Here is a 14,755-nt window from a genome sequence, read left to right as displayed (position 1 = left end):
ACAGCCCAGTGTTCAAATCCTCACTCAGCTCTGAAGCTCACTGGGTGAAGCTTAGGCCTTAGCCTGATCTACCTTGCAGGGTTGTTGGGAGGATAAAATGGAAGAGTGTCTGCCACCCTAAGCTGCCCAGAAGAAACGGAGGATTAAAAAAAAAAAGAACGGCAGCAAACATAAAAGTATACAATATGCTCTTATATCTGGGAAACCCAGGTTCGAATCCCAGCTTGCTGGGCCAGTTGCATACATTTGACCTAACCTATGTCACTGGATCGTTATGAGGATAAAAAAGAGAAAAGGAGAATCACGTAAGCTGCTGGGGAGAAAGACGGGAGTATAAATGTAAACAAATAAATACTCCGGAATATGGTTCTGAGAAACATGATTGGGGCCAGGGTCCCCCAGTGTACACTAGCATTTAAAGACGCAGCTCTGTCACTTACACTTTCCCTGTTTATCACGAGATGCTCCAGTGCAACACGTATGTACATGCAGCAATCATGTTGGCTGTGTCCGGGGTCTGGGTCCCAGCCCCCAGACTTGGTAGGAGGGAACAGCAGGTCAGCCGGGCTGACGGGCAAACAGAGGGGGCAGCCAGCAGACAGCAGGTCAACTGGTCAGCCAGCTGACAGCAGGTCAACCGGTCTGACTGGCAGGCAGAGGGGGCAGCTGGGGGACAGCAGGTCAACCCCTCCCACAGGCAAATGGAGCCAGAACCTGCCGGTGCCAGGGGCAAGGGGCAAAAGCCCAGGGCCTCAGGAGGCAGGGGGAGACAGGGAGAGGCCAGCGAGTCCCACTCCCCTAGGGAGGGAAAGGGGGCTAGGCAAGGCGGAAGGGGGCAAGGGCAGAGGGATTGGAAGCCCAGCAGTCACCCACCCAAAGACCTTACCTGAGAAGGAGAAGCAGCAGCAGCCCCAACAACCCAAAGCCATGCCCCAGCTAGAAAATAGTAGCCTGGCCCAGGAGTTGCCAAAAGCCAAGCCACTCCAGGTGGGGCTATTGGAGGCACTCTGCAGGAAGCCCTGGGCAACCAGCCAAGGAGCCGCAGCTGGACCCACCTTCAGCCATCAGCTCTGCCAGGGAGGCTGGGCTGCTAGCCAGGGGACTGCAGCTGGACAGGCCTTCAGCAATCAGCCAAGGCAGGGAGGCTGGGCAGCCAGAGAACAAGGCACAGCTGGTGCTGGTCAGTGGGGCCAGATCAGCTACCCCAGCTGCAACTGCTTGGTGCAGCCCAAGGCCAGGCTGGAAGAGGGGTGGGGCAGTAGAAGGAAGCCCTATAAAAGCTGGCTGGGAAGAGCCCTGTGGTGGTGGGTGTGAGTGAGGAGTGATGATGTGGAGTGAGAGCAGTAAGATGCAAGGGTGGAGGTTTGGAGGAGAGTTCTGGAAGGAGGAGATGAAGGAGGACGCAGAGGGTAAGCAGGCCAGGTTGAGCAGGCCAGCGAGTGGACTGAGAGGGAGTCTGGGTGAGGTATACCGCCCCTCCTTCCACAGAGCAGGGTCCTGCAGAATCCCTGGCCCCCCTGTGACGTCAGGAGCAGACCGCCCAGTGCCATGCCCAGCGGCAGCGGCGGCAAGCCCTGACAAGTTGGTGGCCCGTACGGGGAGAGACGTTCCAACGCAGGCACCAGTCAAGGGGCGGCCTCCCAAGGCCGCCGCCCCAGCGGAGCTTGGACCGTGGCTGGAGGAACGCCAGGATAGGATGTGGGGAAAGCTGGAGGCAGCCTACCCAGCCACTCCAGTAGAACTAGCACAGACAGCGGAGCTGCAGAGGCAAGCCGGCGTGCTCACTGAGGCCTTGCCAAGGGTTTGCGCCCTCGTTTGGGAAAATAACCCACCGCCTGGCAAGCAGGTGCAGAGTCTATGTGCCACCGTGAAGATAGGCCGGCTGATCCTACAAGCCCTGTTGGACTCTGGGAGTGCAGTCTCAGCAATTCGGCCCCAGCTCCTCCCAGCTGCCACCCCAGTGTACCGCTGGATCCCAGTGACGGATGTGATGGGCCGCACCCAGCCGTACCCTACGGCCCTAATCACGATAGAGTACCTAGGGGTCCGCCACCAAATGGAAGTTGCCCAGTTAGCTCACCTACCCGTACCAATACTGCTGGGAAGAGATGCCCCAGGGTTCTTCAGGCTCCTCCAGCAGGCAGCGAAGAAATTGGGAAGAGACACCCCAGGGACCGCCGGGTCTCGGCTGAAGGCGGCAGGGGAAGTGACAGACCCACAAGTTGCCACCGCTCTGCAAATGGAGGAGGCCAACGACCCGGGAGAGGGTCCCTCCACCAGGCCAGGGGCAGAACCACGGACTGGAGGCCCAGCTGGAACCCTGGCAGACCGCCCATTCCGTGATGCCCAAGGGGCAGATGAGTCCTTGCAGCGCTTGCGAGAGACAGCCGCTCGTGAGGAGGAGCAAGTGCGGGATGAACGGAGGTCCCAACGGCTCCCTCGCATCGAGAAGCAAGGAGGGGTCTGGGTTCGCATAGCTCGTGCCCCAAATGGCCAGGGGGAGGTCCGCCAACTACTTGTGCCAGCAGCCTATCGGGCAGAAGTCCTCCGCACGGCCCATGAGCATGCTTGGGCCGGGCACCTCGGGCACCACAAGACCCTGAGGAAGGTTCTTGAGCAATTCTTCTGGCCCTCCGTGAATGCAGACGTGAAGGCCCACTGCCGCTCGTGTCCCACCTGCCAGCGGGTGGCAGCCCGCCGCCCGCCGAAGGCCCCCCTCTCCCCGCTGCCCGTCATGGAGACGCCCTTCCAACGCATCGCAATGGACTTCATCGGACCGCTGCCACGCACACCCCGGGGCCATCGCTTTGCCCTGGTGATTGTGGACTATGCCACGCGGTTCCCCGAGGTCATCCCGCTGAAGACCATGCAGACCCCGGGGATGGTACGGGCCTTGTCCAAGTTTTTCGCGATGGTGGGGCTGCCAGATGAAATTTTGACGGATCGGGGGGGCCCGTTCCGTGCCACAGCCATGCGTCAGCTCTGCCGGAATTTGGGGATCCGGCAGGTGTTCACCTCGGCGTACCACCCTCAAACAGACGGGTTGGCAGAGCGGCTGAACCAGACCGTCAAGGAGGCCCTGAAGAAGATGACGCGGGACAAGCCTCACCAGTGGGACTTGTACATCGACCCGCTCATGTTCGCCCTCCGGGAGACCACGCAGGCCTCCACTGGCTTCAGCCCATTCGAGCTGCTATATGGGCGCAAGCCAAGGGGGATGCTCTCCCGGCTGACGGAACGCTGGGGGCCCCGGGCCAGCAGCCCCGCGCCCCCCATACAGGAGTACGTGAGCCGGCTCCGTGACCGGGTGCAACAGTCCCAAGCGGAGGCAAATCGCAGACTGACTCGCACCCAGTCAAAGCAAAAGGCCGCCTATGACCGGGGTGCGCGGATGAGGACTTTCCAGGCCGGAGAGAAGGTCCTCGTGCACCACTCGGTGTTCCCAAGAGAGGAAGGGGACCCATGGAGGGGTCCCTACCAGATTCGAAGGGTGCTGGGCCCCACCACCTACGAAGTCCAGTGTGGGGTCGGCCGGCGTCGGCGGAAGACCCTGCATGTGAACCTCCTAAAGCAGTGGCACGAGCGCCCAAAAGAGGAGTGCGGCGTGGCTGAGGACCCGCTAGAGCTCCCTGACAGTGTGCTGCCTTGGACCACTGATGCCCTGGAGTTTGAGGAGCCCAAGGTGGACCCTCAGCTCAACCCAGCTCAGAGGGCCCAGCTACAAGACCTCTGGGCTCGGATTCCCGGGGTCTTCTCCCGCAGGCCGGGCAGCACGAGCCTGATCCAACATGCCATTCCAACGGACCCGGGGTAGACAGCCCGGGCTACCTGGCGCCCCATCCCCAGGAAGCGGTGGGAGGCAGTGGAGAAGGAGACCGACGAGATGCTCAGGCTTGGGGTAATCGAGCCCTCGCGAAGCGCTTGGAGGAGCCCGATAGTCTTGGTGCCCAAGCCGGATGGGACCACCCGATTCTGCATCGACTATCGCGAACTGAATAAGGTGGCCCAGTTCGATGCATACCCCATGCCCCGAGCAGATGTGTTGGTAGACCACCTAGGGTCCGCCCGCTACCTGTCGGCCCTAGACTTGACGAAGGGCTACTGGCAAGTGCCCGTGAGGCCAGCGGACCGGGAGAAGACAGCCTTTGCCACCCCACGAGGCCTCTTCCAGTTCAAGAAGATGCCGTTTGGTCTACACGGGGCAGCTGCCACGTTTCAGCGGCTGGTGGACCAAGTGCTGGGAGAGTGCCGGGCGTATGCAATGGCGTACATAGATGACATCATCATCTTCAGCCCGGACTGGCCCACCCACCTCCAACACTTGGAAGCTGTCATGAGGGCCCTCCAGCGAGCCGGACTACGGGCTAACCCAAAGAAGAGCCACCTGGGGTTCCAGGAACTCCAGTACCTGGGCTTTGTGGTCGGGGGAGGCCGAGTTCGCCCACCACCAGACAAGGTGGCCTCAATAGCTGATGCCCCCCAGCCCCGGACCAAGAAGCAGGTCCGACGTTTCCTGGGACTACTGGGGTATTACGGGCGGTTCATCCCCCACTTTGCCTCCCGAGCCGCCCCCCTGACAGACTGCTTAAAGAAGGGGCTGCCCAACCAAGTCCGGTGGACCCCAGCACTAGAAGCAGCTTTCAAGGACCTGCGGTCAGCCCTCTCTAATACCACAGCCCTGTGGAACCCGGACTTTGACCGACCCTTTACGCTGGCCACAGACGCTTCTGACACCGGCCTTGGGGCAGTCCTGACTCAGGAACGTGACGGAACCGACGTCCCCATCCTCTTCCTGAGTCGGAAGCTGCAGCCCGCAGAGAGGCGCTATGCAACAGTGGAGCGGGAGGCCCTAGCAGTCAAGTGGGCAGTGGGGGCCCTGCAATACTACCTGGCCAATAATCCCTTTGTCCTACTAACGGACCATGCGCCCCTGCAGTGGCTCCACCACATGAAGGCACACAACCCCCGTGTGCTGCGGTGGTACCTCTCCCTCCTCCCTTTCCGGTTCACCATCAAGTACCGCAAGGGGGCGCAGCATGTGGATGCGGACTTCATGTCCCGCATGTTTGAGTCTGACCCTGACCCCCACAACTCAAAGCTAAGCGGGGGTGTGTGTCCGGGGTCTGGGTCCCAGCCCCCAGACTTGGTAGGAGGGAACAGCAGGTCAGCCGGGCTGACGGGCAAACAGAGGGGGCAGCCAGCAGACAGCAGGTCAACTGGTCAGCCAGCTGACAGCAGGTCAACCGGTCTGACTGGCAGGCAGAGGGGGCAGCTGGGGGACAGCAGGTCAACCCCTCCCACAGGCAAATGGAGCCAGAACCTGCCGGTGCCAGGGGCAAGGGGCAAAAGCCCAGGGCCTCAGGAGGCAGGGGGAGACAGGGAGAGGCCAGCGAGTCCCACTCCCCTAGGGAGGGAAAGGGGGCTAGGCAAGGCGGAAGGGGGCAAGGGCAGAGGGATTGGAAGCCCAGCAGTCACCCACCCAAAGACCTTACCTGAGAAGGAGAAGCAGCAGCAGCCCCAACAACCCAAAGCCATGCCCCAGCTAGAAAATAGTAGCCTGGCCCAGGAGTTGCCAAAAGCCAAGCCACTCCAGGTGGGGCTATTGGAGGCACTCTGCAGGAAGCCCTGGGCAACCAGCCAAGGAGCCGCAGCTGGACCCACCTTCAGCCATCAGCTCTGCCAGGGAGGCTGGGCTGCTAGCCAGGGGACTGCAGCTGGACAGGCCTTCAGCAATCAGCCAAGGCAGGAGGCTGGGCAGCCAGAGAACAAGGCACAGCTGGTGCTGGTCAGTGGGGCCAGATCAGCTACCCCAGCTGCAACTGCTTGGTGCAGCCCAAGGCCAGGCTGGAAGAGGGGTGGGGCAGTAGAAGGAAGCCCTATAAAAGCTGGCTGGGAAGAGCCCTGTGGTGGTGGGTGTGAGTGAGGAGTGATGATGTGGAGTGAGAGCAGTAAGATGCAAGGGTGGAGGTTTGGAGGAGAGTTCTGGAAGGAGGAGATGAAGGAGGACGCAGAGGGTAAGCAGGCCAGGTTGAGCAGGCCAGCGAGTGGACTGAGAGGGAGTCTGGGTGAGGTATACCGCCCCTCCTTCCACAGAGCAGGGTCCTGCAGAATCCCTGGCCCCCCTGTGACGTCAGGAGCAGACCGCCCAGTGCCACGCCCAGCGGCAGCGGCGGCAAGCCCTGACAGGCTGCACCGAAGAGTGGAGCAGACCAGATCTTACCAACCTTCCCATCTGCAGACCCTGAGGTTAAGGAAGCTCCCCAAGGAACAATTTCAGCCACAGTTCTTCATTCCACCACCTCCAGGCCCCGTCCCTGAGAACGGGCAGCGCCGCTTTCATTGCTGAAGTTCAAGAGATCAAGCCGCATGGGGTTTTGCCGCACTGGAACTGTGACTGTTTGCTTTTTATGTCCCATATGATCTGAATACATCCCTTTTGTTCTGGCCAGTGTAAAGCCACAACTGCTAGGAATAAAAGGCTCCGACCGCTAAGAAAAACTCTGGAGTGTGTATGGAAACAGCTAGGCAGGAAAGCAGCGAGGTGGAGGCGGCAGCTGATCCCCGGAGGAGGCCAGAGGTAGAGGACAAAGAGGAATGAGGACAGAGCAGGGTGAGTTAGTACCACAGCCAAGTTCAACAAGGCAGAAGCCCCTGGGGAGGTGATGAAAGCAAGAGAAGAGCCTCCAAAGGGGGAAGTTGCGTAACCCATTCGCTGCCAATTCTTTTCTTTTTTTGTAAGTGATTTTTATTATTATTATTAATAGCTGGGAAAGTATAGAGTAAGAGTGGTAGGGGAAGGAAATACACATCGGTTCATTCAAATACATTGCACCATTCAATCAAAAATGTTTTCTCATTGTCCTTTTTATAGTCCATCGGTCAGCTCATTATTACAGCTTTCCCATTTATTTTTGCACTGTCCATAAAGGTCTTCAGCTTATCCTGGAATTAAGTTTCTAGAAAGCACTTTTAAATCCAATTATAGAAGGGGTCCCAAATGTCATCATATGTCATATTATCTCTATCTTTCAGTAAACTGGATAGCTTATCCATTTCCGCTGTGTCGAGGATTCTTTCGATCAAATTTTCTTGTGTTCGCTGCCAATTCTGAAACCCCATCATGGGTTCATTGCAGTCTGGTAAACTCAGGGTACAAATGTATACAAGATTTGATATCCAGACTGGCACTGATCTGTTCCAGATCTGGCCTTCCTGACCCCCTGGCATCAGGGATTTCAGCATACCTTACCCACAAGTTCTTCTCGGAAACAGAAATACAGAGTGGTTGAGAGTCTCTCTACACAAGACATCTTACACAGGGATGCTCAAGTGACTTCTGTGTGGTCTTATATTCAGGTGTACTCTGTCTCCCTAGCAGTGCATGTGTTATCCACAGTGAGAGAACAAGTGTAAGATCTTTCACTTAAGTGTCCCCATGTAAGATGTTTTGTGTAGAGAGACTCTGAGATAAGTTGCCCAGGCAGGCTCCCTTCAGCAAACTCACTGTGAATAAAATTAGTCACATTTAAACAATAAATACATGTAGGGCTTTTTTTCTGGGAAAAGAGGTGGTGGAACTCAGTGGTGGAACTCAGGACCGCACTTTGGGTCAGCTGGAACAAGGAGAGAGTTTTTTAAAGTTTAAATCGCCCTTGGCGAAAATGGTCACAGTGGCGCGGAGGGCAATCAAAACTCCCTTCTGTCTGGAGATCAGGGGGTGGGGCCACCGACCATGTGACCGTTTTCAAGAGGTGCCGGAACTCCATTCCACCACGTTCCCGCTGAAAAAAAGCCCTGAATACATGTCTTGAAAATATACTGTGCATGTCTGCAGGAATTGTCACTAAAAATAAGGTCCTGTGGGGGGGGGGAGGGTTTCCCACTTTTTCCAGCATTTTTCTGGGCTTTCACACCTCTATGTATATTGACTTTCAAGAGAAACCAAACTCTTAGGCCACAAAAAGAAAAGGGAAGTTTCTCCATCAGGCACTCAACATGGAACAAGGTTACTTTTGCGAGACAGCAGACAGATTTCGACACTACAGGAAGACCTAAAATGAGATGGCTTGACTCAATAAAAGAAGCCACGTCCTCCGGTTTGCAAGATGTGAGCAAGTTTGTTGATAGGATGTTTTGGAGATCTTTCATTTATAGGGTTGCCATAGGTCGGTGGCAACTTGACAGCACATAACACACACATACAAGCTCTCAAGCATGTGACAAAGGGAGATTTGACTCTCAAAAGCTTACACTATGGAAATCTTGATGGTCTTTAAGGTGCTCCTGAACTTGAATCTTGCTCTTCTACTGCAGACCAACACAGCTACCCACCTGAAACAAACTTATATTAAACTCAACTTATTTCAGCCTAATTACTGGAACAAGCTCTGCTGAATTCAATACGATTTACTTCCAAGTGAGTGTGTACAGGGTTAGAGGTCCACATATAGGATCCTTAAAAAAAAAGGCCCTGTATCTGCGCTTTTCTGTCTCTGAGCAGGTGGCACAGAAATAAATTCTAAATAAATACATGCGTACATAAATTTAACAGCCTCCTGAGAAATTTGCCAAGTGAAACTTTCCCCCAGGTTTATCTCCGCTGCACATCAGACTGCAATCAAAGTCACAGAATCAAGGCCCGTAAAAAGAAAGTAGAGAACCCTCAGAAATGCTGGATCTCCAGAGGTTTCAGTCTGCAAAAGGAAGAAAATCTGAACGCAAAAGGAAGAAAATCTGAACGCAAAGTCACATTTCACGTTGCTTCGAAACCATAGGCAGCCAAGCTTGCAGCACCGTAATAATTCACCGCAACTCAAGAAAACAAGCATTCTATTCAACTTCTCCCCCTAGCCAATGTGTTACGGACTTTGCATTACACTTTTTTATTTATGACACACATGGTAACTGTAACTACAGAACCGCAGCTGGATGAAGGAACAGTTGCTGGGGATCCAGTATCAGCAGTGGAGTGTGACTGACATGTGGCTGTCAGCAGTGCTAGGCCTGTGTGTGGGAGATGAGCACATGCCTACAGATCCCGTGATTTGGGGTCCCTGCGCTTGAGAGCGACCAAGGAAAACCTGCTCTCAGCCTCCTCCCTTCTGGCATCATTTCCACTGTATCTCCTTCTAAGGAATACCTCCTGAACCTTGGTGCAAAGCTATCTGCTTTGCTCTTGCCCGTTCAAAACTCACTGGATTCTATTGTTAATAAAAGAGATATTTATCAAACCACACGGAACTAGCCACTTTGGTCCCCTTTCAGGGGGCAGAGGAAAGATAGAGATGTTTAAAATGAACAAATAAATGGGGGCTTGAAGGGAGGCAGATTTGGAGGAAACTATAGCACAGTGGTTAAGTGGTTCAGCTGCGAATCAGCACTCCACTGGTTCGAATCCTACTATTGCCATGAGCTCAGCAGGTGGCCTTGGGTAAGCCACTCCTCCCAGCCCCAGCTCCCCAGCTGTATTGTGAAGATGATAATAATAACTTGTTCATCACTCTGGGTGAAGCACTAATCTGTCTAGAAGAGTGGTATATAAGTACAGTTGTTGTTGTTGTTGTTGTTTACAAGTGGATCACCACTGCTAGGTGCAGGGTAGGGGGACAGATCTTTTTCATTTGCACGTGTAAATTAACACCAATGTTCTAAGCTTTGCCTCCTTGATTAGATTAAGGATCAGGCTGATTTAAAAAATGGCAAGAGGTAAGTTTTAAAAAATCCACTTGCAGTGCCAGTCTAATCAGAGTTGCCCTATTCTGGGTCCATTGACTTAGACAGACTTACTCTTCTCAGGATGGCATGTGGAACTAACACATTTTTAACTCCACTTCCACCAGCCTAATCAGTCAGTATCTTTGAAAACTCTCATTTGCCACACTGAGAATACTGTAATAGAAATGTGACAGGGCAACTGTCAGGTGAGGAAGGAACATCATTCTTTGGAATGACGTGATCAGGGGTGTGCACTTCGGGTTTCTGATTCGGGTAGATTCAATATTTCAGAATCAGCACCAGCATTGTTGAGTTGATTCGGAAATACCGAAGCAAAGCTTTCTGAAAGCTTCAGAGCGTTTTGGAAAGCTTCAGGGAGCAGCCGCAGCACTTTTCTTGCCTCCTCCCCCTCCCATTGGGTGAGAAAAGTGGCGGGGCAGGAAGTTTGAAGGCAACACTTTTCTTGCTGCTTGCAAGCAAATTTTGGGTTATTCCGAAGCAGGAAACCCAAATCTTTTTCGGGTGCACATCCCTAGACATGATTGCCTGTTGAAGGGCAGTGATCGCCTCTGACGGTTGTTTAGCTCAGGGAAAAGACTTGCTGAATGGTTTTTGATAGCTAGAATGTGTTTCAGCACAGAAAGTTGGCCACTATTGACTAGTCTCTCCTCCTCCAGGCTACAATTCTGGCTGGAGAGAAACAGTTTGACAGCTGCTATATAGTCAGCAAAGGAAAGGAAAAGGATCTCTGTTTAATTTTTTGGAGCTGACTAGAAGAGATCTGTTGTGGGCTTTAAGAGTATGTACAACTGAAGATGGTGGTGGAGAGTGCCCTCAAGTCACAGCTGACTTATGGCGACCCCTGGTGGGGTTTTCATGGCCAGATACCAACAGAGGTGGTTTGCCATTGCCTGCCTCTGCAATCCTGGTCTTTGTTGGACATCTCTCATCCAACTACTAACCAAGGCCGACCCTGCTTAGCTTCTGAGATCTGACAAGGTTAGGCTCACCTGGGCTATCCAGGTGAGGGCACAACTGAATATACAGTACTGTTTTTCTGAGAGACAATGTCTGGGTGCACCCAAATCCTTGCCCGCCGGCAAACAAACACGTTTCAAAACTACCATAATCCTCCATGGCTGTAATCCGAAGAACACTTTCCTGAGAGTAAGCCCCACTGAATAAAGTGGAACTTACTTGAAAACTCCTCCCTCACAAGGAAAAAGACCCTGCAGGAGAATTCCCCACTGCTCCAGAAAATGGGCGAAAAGTGCACAAAACAGTATCTCCAAAGTAACTGTCCAAATGCTCAAAAGCCAAAAATGATCAGTACAAAACTAATGTAATTAAATGTTCCTGGGTTGTTCCCACTTTCTAATGCAAAGCAGCAGTCATAAAATGTGAGATGCCTTGGCACATGATGAGTTTTATGCTTACTGTCTATGTTGGAGGGATCAACTTTCTTAAAATTCCCTGTCCCGAGCCCGGCTGTAATATCATTTGAGCTGCATTTTTTCTGGTCCTCCACAGGGAACTGGGCACTGTACACTCTTCCCTTCCAACAGCACGTCCTTATCTGGGTGTCATCAAAGCAGAGCAGCATGACTGAGAGGTGTGTCTGTGTGCTCACGTCAATGGGGCCGAGTGAGCATCAGGCTGCCAAATCATGTGACTTGGCAGGCCTGCGGTGGCCAGATAAATATTATGCCACTGAATGGCAAAGAGATGCCTGGATTCAGACCAAACCTGGGTCAAGCCCCCGAGGCGATAGCTTGCAGAGTTTTTGTTCTGTGCTAAGCTGCAGAGCAGAATGTCGAGGCGTGGGCATGGCAGGCCTGGGGCCAGAGATCCCATTCTCCAAAGAGAAGTGGCAGGCCCTGCACATGAGAAAGAGGCCACCTAGAGGCTATGGGAGGCAATTCTGTATGATCGCCAATCCAATAGCTTACTAAAAAACAAAAATATCCCAGAGGGGGACATAATAAGGGCCGATTCCACACGGCTTACCTGAAGCTGGGACGTTGCGGAACACTGCGGATCATGCTGGAAAAAACGCAAAAGATCGTGTTTTCTCGCGTGAGTTTTGCGCAACGTCGCACGAGTTTTGCACAAGAAAACGCGATCTTCCATGTTTTTTCCAGCATGATCCACAATGTTCCGCAACATCCCGGCTTCAGGTAAGCCGTGTGGAATCAGCCAAGGTCGCCACTGGAACAGACCAGTGATCCATCTAGTCCAATATCCCATTTAACCCAGCAGCCCAAATAATCGCCCTGGGAGGCCAAAAAGCCTGGTGTAGAGGCCAAACGAAATATACACTTAAAGCTGCCTTTTACTGAATCACACCACTGGTCTATCAAGGCTTGTCTACTCTGACAGGCAGAGATTCTCCATTGTCTAAGGCTGGTATCACCTATTATCTGATCCTTTTAATTGGAGATGCCGGGAATTGAACCTGGGACCTTCTGCGTGCCAAGCAGATGCTCTACCACTGAGCCACGGCCCCTCCCTTCCTCTAATGCCAGGCTCAAAATATATTATGAAAACAAATGAAATGTTCCAGACGTGCTTATCTAGCAAAACCACCTGGGCAGACGGCATGCTTTATTCCAACTTAACGTTTGAGATTCTGCTGGGTTATATATTATGCACCACAGTTAAAACTGATAGTGCAATCCGAAGAAGAGTTACTTCAGTGTCTGCCCTTTTAATTCAATGGGCTGAGACTGGAGTAACTCTGCCTAGGATTGCATTGTAACAGAGGCACAGAAGGAGTGGGTGAGTTGGGGAACATGGTTGAAAGACTCAAGGGAAGGTAAGAATACCATATGAAGCAGCTCTGTCATTTTGTGGCACAACCTCAAATTTATCTCCAGCATTTAAAAAACTGTCCTTTCAAAACATAACATTGCAGGGAAGATACAAGCCTACTCTAGACCATAAAATTGAGACCTTGGTTACATCAGGGAATGGGAGGGAGGCAGGAAGGACCAGGGCTTTTTTTTCAGCTGGAACTCAGGGGAATGGAGTTCCGGAACCTCTTGAAAATGGTCACATGGCTGGTGGCCCCGCCTCCTGATCTCCGGACAGAGGGAAGTTTGGATTGCCCTCCGCACCACATGGAGGGCCATCTAAACTCCCCTCTGTCTGGAGATCAGGGGGCGGGGCCAACGGCCATATGACCATTTTCTCCAAGGGCAACCCACTGAGTTCCACCACCTCTTTTCCCAGAAAAAAAGCCCTGGGAAGGACTATTGCTAAGATCACCAGTGAGGTACTGGTTTGCCAGCTGACCAGGAAAAAATGGCCTGGCCTGCTCCTCTTCCTTTGATCTGAAGTGGAACCAGCAGGGTGAACTTTTCAGAGCACAGGGCCAAACTACACGTTACGGCAGCCACGGGTATGACCTGTGGCCACCAATAGCATTTTAGAAGAAAATTTAGCCATTTAAAAATTGATGCGAGGCCCAATTCCAATAAGGCCTGGATCAGGGCGGCACCATGAAATCTTGTTTCCCCCCCACCTTTTCAAGTGCTGAAACAGCCCCCCCCCCCATAGTTATCTGCAAAAGTCTGCATATCAAGTGGTTGTTTGCCACAGGAGCAGGTAAAAAAGCTGGCCACACTTGTGAGGTATGTTGTCCTTTTTCCTTATATACAAACAAGGAGGCTTTAACTGAGTGAAACATAGGAGCAACCCAGAATCTCTTCAGCTGTGATTTCACCACAAATAAGGCCTCATAGAGCCATACAGAAGCGCTTCCTAGACAGTAAACAGTCCCACTCACCTCTTCCACGTTGGGCACTACAGAGACACCTGGGAAACACAAGAACTGAGCCTTACTCAAGAAACTGGTCTCTTTGTTTGTCTGTCTGTCTGCTTGTTTGTTTGTTCATTCTTCACTTTTAACTTCTCTCTGTGGGAAACCAGTTTGTGCATAACAAGCTAGGAGGTTGTGAGACTACAGGAAGGAGGAACAATTTGGAAATTTCATCTCCCTCCAAAAAAAACTCTCCCTCCAGGTGCCTGCAAACTCTGAGAAAACAAGCTGATTTCACCTCCCCACCCTCCACTCGCTATTTACTCTCATCTACTGTCAACATCCCGTGTCTCCTGGAGCATTCTCAGTCCCCATCCGGCTATTTTGCACTGTTTATTTTTCTTCTCTCTTTCAGTTAATTTATGGAGGAGTTATTGTTGTTTACAAACTTGAGAAGTGACCCTATCCTACCTTGTTTTGGGGTAGTCTAATTTTGTTGGTTTCATGATCATAACAGAAGGAGTGATTATCCTAAGACGTAAAAGGCAAACAGTGTTGCCGATGTCTCACTTTTTATCCCTGCACAGGCACACTCTGTGGGGATAAGAATTGAGTCAGCAGCAACACAGTTTGCCTTCCCACTGCCTCCTTGGGGCCTCCATGGGCACGGAAAGGCCCAGCACTGCTGTGGGAAGGCCTGGCGCCGCTGCCTAGGGGTTTCCGGAGGCCCAGCAAGGCCCAGCCCAGTGACAGAAAGGCCTGGCAAGGTTTGGTGTGGTGGCGGGGAGGGCCACGCCACTGCACAGGCCTTCTCCATCACTGTGGGAGTCTCCTCGGGGTCTCTGGAGGGTCACGTGACCGCAGCTACAGAAGCAGCAGTGAGGCCTAGTACACTGGCATAGCCCTCCCAAGGCCGTGCAGCAGCCACCACAGTGGCAGCCCCGAGCAGGCTGGGGGTGGGGTGCGATGGGCCCTGGAGTGCACCTGTGCTCTGCAGTGGCCCGATTTCAGCCCCAAATGGGCCCAATTTGGCTTCAAACGGGCCGAAATCGGCCCCTGCAGAGCACAGAAACATTGTCCCGGAGTGCTCCTGTGCTGGTAGTTAGTGGTGCCAATTCCAGCTTGGGAAATTCCTAGAGATTTGGAGGTGGAAGGTGAAGGGATGGTAGAGCTTGGGATGTGATGCAGGGATAGGATACCTTAGAGTCCACCCTTTGAAGTTGCCACTTCCTCCAAGAGAAAAGATCCCTGTAATCTGTTGTAATTCAGGGAGAACTGCAG

At 52.9% G+C, this 14,755-nt stretch overlaps 1 protein-coding gene and 1 non-coding gene across 2 annotated transcripts in view; both read right to left on the bottom strand.

The window, feature by feature from the left end:
- PRKAG2 (protein kinase AMP-activated non-catalytic subunit gamma 2) overlaps positions 1-14,755 on the bottom strand; it is a 305,929-nt gene that overhangs the window by 118,833 nt on the left and 172,341 nt on the right. The window lies entirely within an intron of this gene.
- Positions 12,149-12,217, bottom strand: TRNAA-GGC (transfer RNA alanine (anticodon GGC)). The gene has a single exon. It is a non-coding gene; the product is annotated as a tRNA-Ala (tRNA).

This window comes from Eublepharis macularius, chromosome 11 (genome assembly GCF_028583425.1).
Source record: "Eublepharis macularius isolate TG4126 chromosome 11, MPM_Emac_v1.0, whole genome shotgun sequence".
Lineage (NCBI taxonomy): Eukaryota > Metazoa > Chordata > Lepidosauria > Squamata > Eublepharidae > Eublepharis > Eublepharis macularius.
The sequence above is the reverse complement of the archived record's forward strand: the minus strand, read 5'-3'. Positions and strand labels throughout refer to the sequence as shown.